The sequence below is a fragment of the Eptesicus fuscus genome, chromosome 5 (assembly GCF_027574615.1).
Source record: "Eptesicus fuscus isolate TK198812 chromosome 5, DD_ASM_mEF_20220401, whole genome shotgun sequence".
Taxonomy (NCBI): domain Eukaryota; kingdom Metazoa; phylum Chordata; class Mammalia; order Chiroptera; family Vespertilionidae; genus Eptesicus; species Eptesicus fuscus.
This window is the reverse complement of record NC_072477.1, coordinates 70,225,385-70,242,856: the sequence shown is the minus strand read 5'-3', so window position 1 is coordinate 70,242,856 and position 17,472 is coordinate 70,225,385. Positions and strand designations below refer to the sequence as shown.

The following is a 17,472-nucleotide window of genomic DNA, read 5'->3' as shown; positions in this document are numbered from 1 at the left end:
AACTGAATGGATGTAGTAAGCAGATTTTAAATGTCAAGTTGAGGTGTTAGAACTTTATTCTGTCAGTAATATGAAATTACTAGAAATTTTATTATGTGAATAAAACATTGTCATTTATAGCATAAAATGACATATTTAGGAGAATATTAATGACCAGCATTTATTGAGCACAATGTCCTAGCCAACGTTTCTAAGCACTTTACATGTTTATATGTCAGTTAGTCCTCACAATGACCCTATAAAATAGGTAGAACTTTTATTATTCCTACTTTACAGATGAGGAAAATGAGATACAGATAGATTAAATAACTTGCCCACAGCTAGTGTGTGGCAGAGCCAGGATTCAAACCCAGGGAGTCTGCCTCCAGCACTCTTCGGAACAGCTGAGCAATGTGGCAAAGTAGCCAAGAGACTCTAACATGGGCAGAACTGCCTCTGGCCTGCATGGAGCCTTTCTACAAAGTCAGGAAGATGCTGCCTCTGTTAAGCTCAGCAAAAGTGTTGGCAAGTGGATGATGTCATGGTGTCTTTGCATGAGTTTTAAAAGGTAACCCTTCCTGTGGGCAGATATAGCCCATGCCCCAATCCGTGGCTTAGTTTATGGAGCAACAAGGACAAATGGATTCAGCCCTCATTTGTCCCTATTGCACAGACTGTTAAACCTCTTATTTTCTATTGAATTTCTGAAATATATTAAATGTGGCCCAAAAATCTTGATGGCTTTATTTAGGTATGGATAGACTACATAGAAATGCATGTGCTCGCCGAAACCGGTTTGGCTCAGTGGATAGAGCGTCGGTCTGAGGACTGAAGGGTCCCAGGTTCGATTCCGGTAAGGGGCATGTACATTGGTTGCGGGCACATCCCCGGTGGGGGGTGTGCAGGAGGCAGCTGGTCGATGTTTCTCTCTCATCAATGTTTCTAGCTCTCTGTCCCTCTCCTTTCCTCTCTGTAAAAAATCAATAAAATATATTAAAAAAAAAAAAAAAAAGAAATGCATGTGCTCCTACAGAAGCATCCACCATACTTTTGGGCCCAGATTAGCAGTGTTCTTCTACTGTTCCCAGATTTCCAGGCTTGTTCCTACTTGTGAGCCCAATCCAACCTGTTTTTTGTCCCAACACTAGTGAAAATGCATAAAAACTGCCTACCTCCAAAGATCGAGGTTCAAGATCAAGTCAGCCGCAATGCCTATTGCTTAGTCATGCCCCTCCCAATCTTGAGCAGTCATTCTCTAAATCCCTTGCCCAGTACTTCGGTGCTCAGGTTCTCAGGATTTCCTCCTGTGCCCCTGGGACCTTCAGCCAGATCCCTTGTAAATGTAACCCCCCAGCCTACCTACTTCACGTAGCACTTGTACCGTAAGCTTCACTGGGGAAATCAGAATCTGTTTCCACTTCATACTCTTTGGTTTTGCCTGAGTCCTTTATGTCCTAGAATTTACTTCCCATCTAAAACTTTCTGCTGTCTTCAAAACCCTAGGCTTGAACAGAAATAATTAACAGAACTTCGCTTGAGATTAGGTCATAAACTAAAATTCCAAAGTACAGTGTGCCCCAAATAATTAGTTCCTTACAATATGGAAGTGCCAGATTCCTGAAGTCCCTTGAGAAACCAAAATTCAAGATGATTGTATTAGTGTAGTCCAGACAAGAAAACCACAAGTTTGAAGAACAACTGATTATTAACCTTGGGAAGTTCATGAATGGATTTTAGGGGCTCCATAAACACTCTGAGGTCATATATAATACTAGAGGCCCAGTGCACGAAATTCGTGCATGGCGGGGAGAGGGGGGTTGCGGGGGGGTGTTGTCCCTCAGCCCAGCCTGCAGTCTCTCTAATCTGGGACCCCTCATGGGACCCTCATTTTTTCCTTCAAGAGTGTGGTGGAAAAACCCTAGATTACCTTCTTGGATTCTTATAACCCAAATTACCAAGAACACTGCAATTGGTGGCCTACAGGGAGCTTAGCCAATGAGTTGTCAGAAAAGGTATTTACTCTCAAAATGGTTTGGCTCAGTGGATAGACCATGGGCCTGCAGACTGAAGGGTCCCAGGTTTGATTCCTGTTAAGGGCATGTACCTTGGTTGAAGGCACATCCCCAGTGGGGAGTGTGCAGGAGGCAGCTAATGGATGTTTTTCTCTCATTGATATTTCTGACTGTCTATCCCTCTCCCCTCTTCTCTGTAAAAAATAAATAAATAAATAAATAAATAAATAAATAAATAAATAAATAAATTTTAAAAAAAGGTGTATCCTCTGCAGCTCATGCAGCCCCTGGGTTGTGTCCACTGGGCTAGGGGCGTGTCCCTGCCACCTGGTGGTGGCTGCTGGGGTCTCCGCACACCCCAGAGGCCAGCAGCCATTCCCCTGTGGAGGGCACTAGGCTTGGGGCATGGACACAATCTGCCACTTGGTGCTGGAGCTTGGAAAGCCTCTGGGGCGGGGTGGGAACATCCCCGTCTCCAAACGCCCCAAGGCCAGCAGCCAGCCCCACCATGGGCCCCAGGCTCAAGGCTTGCAGGGACCCTGGGCAGCACGCAGCAGTGGCCGCCAGGGTCTCGGCAAACCAAGAGGCCAGCAGCAGCCCCTGGTCCTGGGCGCCTGGCTGGAGGCGTGGCCCCAGACCGCTGCTTTGTGCAGGAGCCTTTGCAAGCGGCTTGGGGAGGTCAGCAGCCAGCCTGACCATGGGCCTCAGGCTCGGGACTTGCAGGGACCCCAGGCAGCACACAGCAGTGGCTGCCAGGGTCTCGGCACACCCCGGAGGCCAGCGGCAGCGCCCGGTCCTGGGCGCCTAGCTGGGGGCGTGGCCCCAAACTGCTGCTTTGTGCAGGAGACTTTGCAAGCCGCTGAAGGCAGGGCGGAACATCCCCGCGTCGCTATGATGCGGGGATGTTCCACCCGCCAGGTTGCTTGGCACCTACACCCATAGATTCTGAGTGGCCAGGGGGCATTCTGGGACCCCTGCAGCTCAGGACCTAAGCACGGGCCTACAGGCTAGGAGCGGCCTGGGTCGGGAGGATGTTTCCTGGACCCAGGCTGCTCAGCGCCCACATATGCAAATTAGCCGCCATCTTGTTCGCTCTCATTGGCTGTGGGCATAGCGGAGGTGCGGTCAATTTGCATGTTTCTCTATTATAAGGTAGGATTAAAATGTGTGTGTGTGTGTGTGTGTGTGTGTACATTTTCTGAGAAAAGGGATCATAAATTTCATCAAAATTTCAAAGGAGTCTGTGAGCCACAGAATATAAGGTACAGAAATATTGTCTGGTCCATTGACCATGTTTCCTCCAGATAGGCATGTACCTAACTATATAGAGTTGCCTATATAAGAAAGCTAAAATACTTGGCAACTATACATGTTTATTTGCTTTCTTTTAATTTATAGTTTGTAGTGTTAAAAATACTTCAAAATATTAACACATCTCAAATCACCATTGTTGTTGGTTTTTATACATTTTCTTAAATATGACCTTGAAAAGCTCAAAAATTATTTTATTTTTTTGTAAATACACCTATAAAAGTCTGATCTTATGAATCTATTAGTGAAAGTACCATAAGAAAAAAATATTTAGATATATTTACACACACATAATGAACTAATGACTTAAAATTTGAGAACAAATTTCAATGACTATGCTTTTTTTTATAATCTTCAAGTTTTATATTAGATTTTATTCATAAATTATACAGTGGAACATTCTTATCACACAATAACCAAAAAAAAAACAGGACTATCATCTGCACCATGGGCTAATCCTAGCAGGTTTTACACTATGCATTTGTTATATTTACTTATTTTTTAATGTAATGTTCATGTATTTATTAAACTTAATCTGAGCCTTTTCTTTCTTTCTTTTTTTCTTTTTTTTGTTTGTTTTGTTTTGTTAATCCCCACCCAAGGATATTTTCCCATTAATCTTTTTAAAAAGAGTGGAAGAGAGAGAGAGAGAGAAACATCGATCTGAGAGAAACACATCAATTGAGTGCCTCCTACACATGCCCTGACCAGGGCCTGGGCCAGGGAGGAGCCTGCAACCGAGGTACGTGTCCTTAACTGTACTGGTAATTGAACCTGGGACTCTTTGGTCCACAGGTTGACTCTCTGTCCACTGAGCCAAACTGGTTAGGGCTGCATTGGTATATTTAAATCCAGATGATAAAATACTACTATGTCCCAAGTCTTCCTTACCATGATGTCAGAAAATCCTGTCATTTCTTCAAAAATAAATTCATTCTGATATAGATCATGTCAATATTTTAAGCACACATAGAGGCACTATTTATTCTATTAAATTGGAAAGGTTATTGGTCATGCAAACCCTGTCAAATCTCAACTTTATCTGACTTTACCATCCCACTGGGGTTACCTAAATCACATTCAATCAGAACAAATACAAGCTTTTTGACAGCAAAACTATTCCTCAACCAATACTGTATAATAATGTCTTTTCATCCAAGATTGATTTGGGTTAGCATATTAATGGACAAATCTTCTGTAAAGTCTCTCTCTCTCTCTCTCTCTCTCTCTCTCTCTCTCTCTCTCTCTTTCTCCTTTTCCATCTTTCTCCTTCTCTTCCTCATTATGTTTAAATAGCTAATATTGCAAATGGATTATTTTTATTTACTGATTAACTAGACAGCAATAAGTTAATAAAGTAGGACAAAATTGCTTAAAATCAGAATACGTTTTTGATAATTAATTTAGTCTACCATTTTGTGTAGATAACATAATTCCAGAAACTATTAAGGAATTGAGCATGCAACTCAATCTTATCAACATGTAACCAAGAAACAAGTTACATACAGGGTGAGGCAAAAGTAGGTTGACAGTTGTGAGTATACAAAACACAGAGTTTATTCTTGTATTATTAATTATTAATTCTTGTATTATTTTCCTTATGAATAACTGGAAACCTTTTCCCCACCCTACAAATCTCACACATCAGCTCTGAATGCCTCTGTGCTAAGATGTGCTAGTTATTGGAGGTGTGTGTTCTTGCCTTTAGCTAAATTCCAGTCACACCTGAGAGAAATGAATTAGCAAAGTTAGATTGGCATAAGAGTTTAACAACTCCTGTATTAGTTATTGTTGCTGTAGCAAATCACCATAAACAAAGCATAAGATAACACCGATCTATTATCCTACAGTTTTGTAGTCAAAAGTGTGTTAGAAGGACTGTGTTCCTTTCCAGAGGCTCTCGAGGAGGATTCACTTTCACTAGGGGAGAATCAGTTTCCTTTTCCTCTTCAGTTTGTAGAACTTGCTCACATTCCTTGGGTTATGGCCCCTTCCTCCACCTTCAGAGCCAGCAATGGTGGGTCTTCTTCCCATATCACATCAACCTGACCGCTTCTGCTTCCTTGTTCTACTTTAAAAACCCTTTTGATTACATTGAACCCTCCTAGATAATCTAGGATAATCTGCCTGTTTTAGGGTCAGCTGATTAATAACCTTAATTCCATTTACAATGTTAATTTGCATTCACAACCTAAGGCAACATATTCACAGGTTGTAGGGATTAGGACATAGACATTTTACCAACCATTATTCTGCCTCTATAGCTCCTGAGGCCTAGTCATGTATTCTCATATCTCTATTTGCTCTTCAAAAGGAGATATAAAATATTTGCTTAAATTACACCCCTTAAAAGAACTATATGCTACTTCACCTCAGAATTGATGCCTTGAATAAGGGGACCATAACTATTTCATTTTCAACCTTTTTTTAATTTTTATTTCAGAGTAATTTGAAATCAAAAGTAACTTTGGAGGAAGAAGAGAAACTGATCATTTCAAAGCAGACTTGAAGAACATTTCCAAATGTACAAGGCCCAGAAGAGCAAGCTAATTCTTGTAATCTTCCTTTACTTCTAAACAAATCCATTCCTGTTCTGAATACAAGGGAAGTTATTATTGTAGTTTGTATCATGTGGTTATGCTACATATATATGGCAAGTATTTGCAGAACCTACTTTCTTTTAAGTACATAGGCAATCTTTGAGTTTCATTTCAAGCAAGGTCACTATTTATAGAAATTTTTCTCTTAGCAATTAGAGAAATACATCCTTGCCCTGGCTGTTTTGGCTCAGTAGATAGAGTGTCAGCCTATGGACTGAAAGTTCATTTCTGGTCAAGGGCACATGCCTGGGTTGCAGGCTCAGTCCCCAGTAAGGGGCGTGCAGGAGGCAGCCGGTCAATGATTCACTCTCATCATTGATGTTTCTATCTCTCTCTCTTTCTCCCTCTCTGAAATATATCATTTGGTAAAGGCCTGAAGTAGGGGATGGGAACTGGCTAGAAGGGATCAATGGGGGGAAGGGAAGAAGGGGGCATATATAATACTTTCCACAAGAAAGATTTTTTTAAAAAGAAATATATCTTTGCTCAAATGATCAGGCCAAATAAGTGTGGTTTAGGTCCTACAAAAACTCCTACTACATCAGAAGGTGTATAAGCAGAGATCTGTCCAGGAAAGGCCTATCAAAGGAATACAATTTTCCTATGAGCTATTTTCCCCATTACATAAAATCACAGATGTATTCTATTGAAAAAAAAATTGGCTCCTCAGTGTAATAAAATTGTACCTAAGTATATAGCAAGTCTTTTAAAATCATATATTTTAAAAGAAAAAATATGTACCTTTCATTAAACATTGATACCAACACTCAAGCATTAACCACAATAATTTGCTACACTAAAAATAAGGAAATCAAAATGCTGAAAGAGGAAATATAGTACTGAATATTTGGCCACATTATCCACTTGTTTCATTTTTGTCTCCATTAAAAAGATGGGATTCCATAACACTTTATCTAATTTCTAAAATTTTCACAAACCTCACACCATCTCAATGCTCTATCTTTATTTCTATGCTTATTATTTACAGTTTTAAAAATTTTTATAATCACAAAGTCTAAGATCCACTTTCCACATTCATTCACCTCCTAATTACTGTACAGTTAGTATCAAATTACTTCCTATTAATCCACTTAATTAAACACACACACATATAGGGATTCATAAACACACACACAGGGATGACACACACACAGTAACTCCCTTCAGGTCTTACCTGGAAGGAAGGAAGGAAGGAAGGAAGGAAGGAAGGAAGGAAGGAAGGAAGGAAGGAAGGAAGAGAAGAGAAGAGAAGAGGGAAGGAAGGAAAGAAAGAAAAGAGAGAAAGAAAACATGGCTTGTAATAAACCAAGATTGGAATTATAAAATGAGAAGACAGATAATCTTTGACATTAAAAATGCTCTATTGCTGAAACCGGTTTGGCTCAGTGGATAGAGCGTCGGCGTGTGGACTGAAAGGTCCCAGGTTTGATTTCAGTCAAGGGCATGTACCTGGGTTGCGGGCACATCCCCAGTAGGGGGTGTGCAGGAGGCAGCTGGTCGATGTTTCTCTCTCATCGATGTTTATAGCTCTCTATCCTTCTCCTTTTCTCTCTGTAAAAAATCAATAAAATATATTTTTTTAAAAAGCACTATTGTCTGAGTTACTGCCTGAACTCCTTCCTAGAGGTAACAAGACAACGTTGAGACTCTTTTTTCTTGTTCTTTCCAATAAATACTTTACTCTCTAGAAAGCTATGTAAACTTCTACCTATATATATTTCTAGTAATGCAATGGTTTGAACTTATCCATGTGTGATATTTTTATCAAAAGTGAATTTTTAATTATTTTGTTGGGACTATCAAATTCCAGAAAACTTAAAAAACTACTATTATAACCACAGCCCAGAAGACTCTTAATGTGCATAATCTACCCTAATAAAAGAGAAAGATGCAAATTGACCCTACCTTCACAACACCCACTAGCCAATCAGGAGTGAGTATGCAAATTAACTCAACAAAGATGATGGGTTAATTTGCATACATAGGCACCGAGCAGCCAGGGGCAGGACCCAGGCATTCTGCACCGCCCCAGCAGCTCTGGGCCTCTGGGAAGCGTGGGAAGGTGGAAAGGCAGCTCTGGCCAGAGCAAAGGCAGTGCCAGCATCCAGGGGAAGGAAGACCCATTCTTGCACAAATCTTTGTGCATCGGGCCTCTAGTGACTCAATAATAGACAGTCACCCCAAAGTCTGATGGATTGTACCCTTGTTGATTTTGACATTCTCAGAAATCTAATGGTTTATTCCACTGAGCTATTAGGTTAATGACCATGTCCTCATTAGAGACTTTAAACATATCTAAAGGGTTTGAGTTGAGTTAGGAAGGTACTAATTGTTCACTTGTGGATGAAGTTTGTGCAGATATAGCAGGTGCCTAGTCACCTAGACCACAATACAAAGGAAAGCTACTCCTCAAACAGTTCAAGTAACCCCAAATTCTATGGATTTAGTATTTTTGCTTATGGTAAGTAATTCATTATAAGACTGATAATAATTCATTAGATAGTAACATTTCTTTTTCCATGTTGTCCTCCTAATGGGAAAATATTATTTGCAATCATAGAGCATAAATTAATACATTATTTTACTGGTAGCTAGGATAAATTTTTTTCAATTAATACACTCTGTAGAACAATTGTCTTTAAAGACCAGTAATAAATGTTTGCCAAAAAGCTAGCCATGGTTACATGTAGATGTGACCCCAGAACAAAGTGAGGCCAATTGGCATGTGTGGAAATTCATATCAAAAAGTATTTTGAGCCCTAGCTGGTTTGGCTCAGTGGAGAGAGCATTGGCCTGTGGACTGAAGGGTCCTGGGTTTGATTCCAGTCAAGGTCATGTACCTTGGTTACAGGCTCAATTATGTGGGTCCCTTTGCTCAGGAATATAAAGGAGAGAATGACTCTATGCAGAGTAAAGGCTCCTTGCCTGACTTAGAGCCCTGCAGGGCTGCCAGCTGTGAGTGGCTGGGAAGCCAGGAGACAGTGAGACATTTCTCACACACCCGAGAACACCTGAGGCAGCACTGTGATCACCACACAAACCAAGTGTGAGCAGAAACAGGCCTTGGAGACAGAGCACAGCCCACCCCCAAAACGCTCTGATTCGAATGGCTGCCCGGCAAGTATAAAATATTGTTGAATCTTAAGTCAATTTTACATTATTCACAATTTACAACTCAATCTCTACCCTGTCCCTTCCCCCAAGAAGTTGATTTTAAATGACAATTTCAGTTTGGAGTTTAATATTCCTTCCAGTGGACTTTTCCCTGGTGGAATTGAAATGATGAAAAGCAAACAGGCCCACAGTCATTAGCACTCATCCTGCTGGCGGCATCTTGTGCTGCGGGTATGTTTATTTTTCTGAAATCAATGGAACAGACCCATAACATCCTGATTTTCTCTTTGCCTTAAAAATAACTAATGTATGTTTCTTACACAAAAATCAGATACTGATCTTGGGATATGCAGCTATTAGGAAACTACATATACATCAACTAAACCAAATTGTTCACAATAAGAAAAGGGTGGGAGAAAATGTTTTCTTAGATCTGCCTCTTGTACTTCCTTGACTGATTAATTGATAAGAAATAACTCTAACCATAACTAGCTAGAGGAAAAAAAAAAGATTTATTGTAAATGAAGCCTACTATTTTTTTTAATTTATAGACTTTACAATCTTTGATTTAAGGTATTTTCCAGAAACTGATTTTACCCAGAACATCTGCAATATTAGTCTCTCCTTTCATTTAGTTAAAATTTACTTATTCTTTTGTAATCCACAGGAAATTTCTAATTCTTCTTTGTACACACTGACCCAAATATAATTCTTGCCCTTTCCATCTTCTCAAAAACAAAACCATAAACCTATTAATAGCGGCTAAGAGAAGAATCTGAGGGGTAAAACCTAAATCATATGCATAATGAAAAAAGACATTACAAATCTAAAGCAAATCAATAATAGCAACATGTCTGTTCTTTAGAACTAATGCATTTTGTTCAATTGAGAGCATATCAAAATATATGACATGACTTTAAAGGAAGGAACATGTACTAATATATGGTGTGCACATTTCTAAAATATATTTCTCAAGAGAATTCATGAAAACTAATGCTTAATTTTCCCTCTAGTGCCTTCTGACCCACGTTTTATCATAAAAGAAGTCCACCATACCTTCAAAATGAAAATCATTATTTTAGTTTTCTGACCACAGAAAATATAAAGCATTGACTAAATTGTTATAATATCTACTCACTCAAAAGAAAAAAAAATGGGACAAGAATTAAATTTTGAGCAGGGCAAAAATAAAATCACAAGTAAATTTTAGAGATTTTCTGTGATTTAGGCCTAAGTCTTACAAAGTGGCCTCTAAGTGAGTTTCCTGGTGACTTTTCTTTTCATGCCTTTGTGAGATACAAAAGTCCTTGTAGAAGTAGTTGAAACCGCATCACAACTTTTCTTAGACTTCTTTCAAGAGACTAAGAGGCCAGAGACCAGCCCAGCTCATTGGCTCCCCAAACCTGGTTGCATATAAGTATCAACTGGAGAGGTTTAAAAAATACAAATGCCTTGGGCACACTCCTTAGTGATTCTTATTCAATACAGCTGGATAGAGGCCCAGGAATTTCAATTTTTAATGCTTCTCAAATGAGCAATTAGGTTTTTTACCATCCTAGGTAAGTGCTACTCCACTTACTGATCAAGTGGCCATGGTCAGGTTTATGTCCATTCCTTTAACCTCTCTCTTTGATAACTATCAGTTGATAAGATTCCAATAGGCACTACCCACTTATATTCATGACTTCATAAAAAAGAGTTGTCAAGTTTATTTAAAAAAGAGAGAGATCAGAGATTTCATAGTATTATCCAGATTTCAAGGAAGTGTTTATTTATCTTTACCAAAGAGAACTTTTGAATTCTTAAATTATCTGACATTTAAAAGTCTACTTTAGCCCTGGCCAGTGGGACTCAGTTGGTGGGCAACGTGCCATGCTCTAAAAGGTTGCTGCTTAGGTTGCCAGTCAGGGCACATGCCCTGATTGAGGGCTTGATCCCCAATAGGGGATATGCAGGAGGCAGCTGATCAGTGTTTCTCTCCATCTCCCTTTCCCTTCCTCTCTCTCTCCAATAAATAAAAACATATTTTTTAAAAAAGTCTACTTTATAAAATGAATAGATGGATCTGATCTCAGTGATGTCACTCTCTCCCACCAGCCATCCCTCAATTCTTCAGGTCCTCCAAGGTTTTGTTTGGCATCTGAAACTTAACCTAAACTTGTCCTATTGTCCTGTCCAAAAATTATAATATAAATAACATTTTCCATAACATTACCTAACATTTGGCCTGAATTTGAATGTGCCAACCTAAAGTCAAATCCAAAATTTAAAAGTAAACAAAATGCTATCCAATTATCCAAGAAAGTTGGATTTGTCCAGGCTTCCAACTGGTATAACAGAAAGAGCTGGATTGCTGGAATTAGGCTGACTAAGGAATGGGTCCTGGCTCTCGTGTTCTACATTAATCATGTCACTCTTGGTAGACTTCCAATTTTTTAAGCTGCAATTTCCTTATCTTCATAGTGAAAATAATAATACCACCTTACAGTGTTATTTTGAACATTAAATGGGATAATATATGGAAATTCCTGTGATCAGAATAAATGCTCAAGAATTATGAAGAGTCGGGCTTTGTGATCAGGGAACCCTAAACTTTTATTAGAGCTCTGCCTCTTGTGACATTGGGAAATTCCTTAAATGTTGTCTCAATTCATCATCTATAATACGGACATAATAATGATACCTGTTCCCTTTAATGATTACAATGAACAATACCTGTAGAGCATTGCATGTATCCTTCCACTTTGCTGGCACTTAGTAGGCATCATTAAATGGAAGCTATTTACTTTCACTTTCCTTGCCAAGTTGCATTCTGAAGATTCGTAGGAAGAGGTTTGGGTTTGCAGAGACTGAGGGGATCTCAATTTTCCCTGCACAGATGAGGACACCAAGTCAAAGAGACTAGGTGCTTAAGGTCACATAGCCAGTTAGTGACAAAGCTGGGTCTTGATCCCTTAGTCTAGTATTATCCTTATTATAATGGCAATACCTCTGTGACCTCCCTCAAGAGATGAATGTTATTTGTGATGAACCCTAATCCCTGAGGAAAAAAATCATTATTTAATTATCCTCATGGCTAGAGAGTAAGTCTTAATTGTGGATTAGAATAAAATCAACCATTTTATCACTGTTTGTTATAAACTACTATCAAAATATAACAACCTAACTCTCTGAATCTTCATTGCTGAGTAAAAACCAAAGAATGACTAAGTCTGGTTAAGAATTAGAAAGAGGAATTTTTTTTTCCTAAATGAATACGAAAATGGACTATCTGGAATTTGCTGCTCATTCTTTGATTATTGGCAGTATGTAAGCAGAAAACAAGCTCTCCTCGCCTACCAACAACTGGAAATCAAATCCCCAAGGAGCCTAGTGAGCACGCTCAGGGAGATCGATGACAGATGTGCAGTCGGGAGCCACTTTCTGTGCCCTGAGCAGGGCAAGGGCTACAGAGACGCAGGCCAAGAAAGGCTGTACATAAAACGTGAAAAGAGGGCCATGTATACTCTGGAGTCTCTTTGGACTTTTTCTTTCACTTACAGAGGATTGCAACCTAAGTGGTTTCTGGCCACAGCAGAAAGCAACAAAAGCCTGCATGGCTGATTTTTCTTAAATGAAGAAAGAGGGGTTTATGCTATTTAAATAGCATGGTCCAGATGGTGTTTTCCATCCTTCATGCTCTTTTGGTTGTGGCCATGTCTTGCCTATGGCTTTTGTGGCAGGACACACTCTCCAGTCAGCAATTTCACCACTGCTTGGGTCCAAATGAGCTATGGAGAAAGAAATTAGGGTGAGTGAAGAGGCCACAGCTGGGAGAGATCAGCCACACTCAACAGGCTCTCCCACATACATAAACAGAGCAGACAGAGGGAAGGAGGGTGGGGAAACCAAGTACTGAGGTTCAGAGGGTAGCACTTGAGGCCTGCAAAGTATGCTTACCGACATGACATGTGCCTACAGGTCCTAACCCAATAGCTGCAAATCCCTGAGTCTCTGAAAAAGGTGACTATTAAATTTCTCAGCCCAAACATTTAAATGTTTTCTGATACCACAGAATATTTTTTCATGCACTTAAACTGTTCCTTAATATCTAACTGAAAGGAGAGAATAATTTAGTAAGTTTATTCTCATGTAGGAGGGTCTAATAATGGACTGCGTTCGCTGAATTTTGAGCTCCTGCTGTGGTTTTAAATCTCTTCACCGCATTTCTCAATTGAAATTTCTAAGATTCAAAATTCATAGGGACCACGATTCTAACCTGTTTATTGGAAGATACTTTAGAGAATGTAACTTGTCTTTCATAGCACACTGCATTTGCACCTGAACTGTAAGAGGAAACTAACGCCTTTAGCAATGGATTATGGCTTTTTAAGTACCACTTTCCTTGCATAATACTGCAATAAAAAAAGAAAACATCCAAATGAGATATCAGCATTTTTTCTACAGAGTGAAGGAAATCTTTTTAACTCCATAGCTGTGGTTTGTGTTCAGCCACTTGCTATTGAAATACTAAGTTGTTGTTGTTTTTTTTCTTTTTCCAAAAGCAAAGGGTCACACTTCCATGCCTCTTTTGCTTTCTTCCATGTCACAGAAAATGCGTGCCACCTAAGCCTCCTAAAATGAACAAAATCATGTGAAGAATTCTTCACCATAGTTCTACAATGCTTTTATTAATATATTTTTATTGATTTCAAAGAAGAAGGGAGAGGGAGAGAGATAAAACTTCAATAATGAGGGAGAATCATTGATTGGCTGCCTCCTGCACACCCCACACTGAGGATTGAGCCCCCAATCCGGGCATGTGCCCTGACTAGGAATTGAACTGTGACCTCCTGGTTCATAGGTCAGTGCTCAACCACTGATCCATGCTGGCTGGGCTGCTTTTATAATGTGTACCTCAATGGCTCTTCCCCAGGAAATAACATTACAATGAAATTGTGGCCTATATCAACAGCAAAGGCAAAGAAAAGTAAGCTCTGACTTTTTCACAGTGACTGTTTAGTTCTTGAAAATACTGGGCATAGCTTCTAAAACTCAGTTAATTGTGAGATTCACTTTTTAATCTTTTTCTTCAATTATATTAAAATGATTTTTTAAATTCACTCCCATATGCTTCTACTTGGAATATGCTGATTTTCTTGAGAGAAAACATCTTGAGAGACCAAGTTTCTCCTACCCTTGGAACCAGTAATTCTATGTCTAGGAATTTATTCTAAATCAGAGATTTAAGCAACAATTTCTGCAATGCTTTAATATTATAGTGACACATAAGAAACTGGGTCAGTGTCCAAAAGTAGAAAAAGGATCAAATCAAATGTAATATAGGTTGGTGTGAAGAATATTTATTAATATTGAAAAATACTGTGAGACAATGCTAAGATTTTCAAATGATAAAATTATTTATAAACATGATCCTGTTTTAAGTGTATATTTATCTATGTGTGTGTTTATAACATCATACTATTGAGTACTTAATATAGATCTGAGTGACTCCAGAACTAGTACTCTTAACAACTACACCTTATTGGCAATTGGATGGACTGCATTAATGCAAGTGAACATGAACTTCCAATCCTCTAATCACTAATAGGCTAGGGCAGCACTCTAATAGCCAAAAGTGGTCTATTAGAAATGACCAACATTCTTCCTTAACAGATCACCACTATACACCATTACAAGTTTGTCATTCCCAGTCTTCTTTATTGGATCTTTGAAGCCAAACAGATCTGGGTTCATATTCTAGTCCAGTACTTCATAAATGTTGATGTTGGACAAATGGCTTTACTTACATGTGACTCAGTTCCCAGCAAAGCCCAATTTGCAGAGATGGCAGAATATAAAAAATAATGAAGACGTATTTCAAGTGTCTGACATAGTTCATGCTTACAAAAGCATAGCTAGAAATTACTACTTCCCAATTGTCAGCAAAGCAATCACTCCATATCCATTAACTGATTGAAATGCTTTTGGACTGATAATGCAGATGTCTTATTGCTCAAAGTATATGAAAATGGAACTACTGTATTAATAAACTTCCCCATTATTATAACTAGTTGTCATAGCCAAGATGTTTTGCTAGACTTTTTACACTAAGTAAAATTGGTCCTCTATCCTTGAATAAGTATTAGTTTATAGATTTATAAATGTACTATATACATATATATATGTATATATATATAAAACAAATGTTGCACATATATACATAATATGTATACATGTGTTTATGTACTTATATGTATAATTAACTTCTGCTTTACATATGTTGTTAAAGGAAATGCAATTTTGCTGCTATAACATAATAAACCTATAAACTCATCTTGGTGAATGGATGATATGATAGTAGTAAAGAGTTAAAAGTCAGAAAAGAGGTGGAGAAAATAAAATTAAGAAATTAAAATCTATTCTGAAAATCCTATGATTGCCCATCAGTGAAGTCATTTTGGAAAAATAGCCTGTGGGTACAATTGTAAACACCATATGTTTTTGAATATTGAAGTGTTGTCTAAGAAAATTACTGAAAAGAAAAAAAACTTTAATCACAAGATTATTTTGAATTGGCATATATAGCCATAATATTAATAACCTTTTTTCTTTAACACCTTGCTGGTTCTGCAAATAGTTATTGATGCTAACTAAAATGAAGGCTACAAAGAATTTCTATCTTTATTGAACTTTATTAATTCCATACTTATTGGAAAAGAAGGAACTTCTAGAAAAAAATTTTGAATTTAATCTACAGCTGCGTCTTTCAGTGTTTCTGTCATTAACACACTCTGACTTTTCTGTGTGTGAGATTTCTCACATAAACCCAAGCAAAATGGTGCTACTTGTCCTCTAAGTTCATTACAAAGAATGTATAACTAGAATTAGATGTTGTTGAATTAAAACCATCGCACATCCATAGGTAGATCATGTTTTACATTTTTAGTTTCCTCAATGATTCCTAAAAATAAATGTAGGAGAGTATCATAGATGAATGCAGTCTTCAAGGTCATTTTGTAGAGCTTTTATTAAGTTATAGTAGAAAAACCTTCAATGACTAGGTCTAAAGACAGTATAGAGAAGATGGCTGGCATGATCCACACCAGTGTTTGATTAGATAGATACAATATTTGTAATAAAGCATGCCCCGATACTACATTCTAAGGAAGTGCCAGAAGAAATAATACGGAAGCCAAAAGTGTTAGTGTATACATCAGTCAACCATCACATGGCTTGAGAGTTGTATAAATTTTCATGCATCAATATGAGCAAGTTTATCAGACTTACTGCTTTCAGCTATTGAACAACAGATTTATCAAACTCATTCATGTGCAATTCAATGATAAAAATTTTTAACAAAAAGTTAATGCAGACTCACATAAATAATCATTCCCTGTGAATAACTATAAATTAGACAAGTTCAATTCAGACAAATAGAGCTGCTGTGTGATTTGAGCACGTTCTTCAACCACTCTGATCCACAGTAACTTCATGGAGAGAGCATGGGTTGGCTGGTTGATTGCCAGTGCCATCCTAACACTAAAACTTTACAAACTTCCTTTTTGTGTATTTGCTTTCATAAATTCCATTCAATTTGAGAGTAGAATTGTGCTGAGCTAGAAATTTAAAAGTGGTGAAATGTCTTTTGGAAAGCTTTAGAAAAGTTTTCCTCCTGAATTATTTTCATTCTTCCTCTCATATTTGCCTTCTTACATATTTATCTAACCAGGCAATAAATAAGTCCATTTTCTCTGACCACTTAATTTATGTATGACATATGTTTTTCTACTTTTTATTGTATGTCTATCCATCTTCCCACTCCTTAGAAAGTAAGCTCTTAGGAAACAAGATTCATGACAAGTCTTTTTTAAATTTTTCATTGTAGTTAGCAAAGTGATTTTCTCATAGGATGCATTCGTTAAACATTTTTAAATAAATTAATTAGTTAACCAAGGATATCAATTTAGTGTGAGGTTTGGTGTCGGTCTCTCCTGGCTATTGCCACACTCACTGAGGCTGTGGCATAATCTGACATCCAGACTGGAGCATTGCTCCACTCTCGCCTTTACTTCACTGCCCATTTCAGAAATCATCTGCTCTTTCTTTCTACCCTCTTGGCTTTGAGAATTGGTTCATCCTCCTTGTTTTGTTCCATTTGGTTTTGGCAACTGTTCCCAGACTGTTTACCTTGTGTACTGACCTTGGAAATCCCTAAGATTTGCCTCTGCTAATTGTCTCCGCCTCTTTTGGCTCCAAATTCCAAATCATTGCCCAGACCAGGCCTCTGAGGCACCACCTGCCCTATCTCCTGGAAAGGAGATCATATTTGATTTCTTTGGACAATATCCCTCTTACCAGGTTCATCCAAAACTCAGACTTGTTTGCAATGGGAACTTGAAACCCAGACTGCAATAATCTTCAAGTTTCTAGCTGTGAAGCTGAAGAGAACCATTGTCACTTGGTTCCAATAATAA

General features: G+C 38.3%; 1 long non-coding RNA gene across 1 annotated transcript; it reads left to right on the top strand.

Annotated features, from left to right (window-relative positions):
- Nucleotides 1-2,974: 2,974 nt before the first annotated feature.
- LOC129149002 (uncharacterized) lies at nt 2,975-5,922 on the top strand. The gene is made up of 2 exons (XR_008555997.1): nt 2,975-3,143; nt 5,746-5,922. It is a non-coding gene; the product is annotated as an uncharacterized LOC129149002 (long non-coding RNA).
- Nucleotides 5,923-17,472: the final 11,550 nt, after the last annotated feature.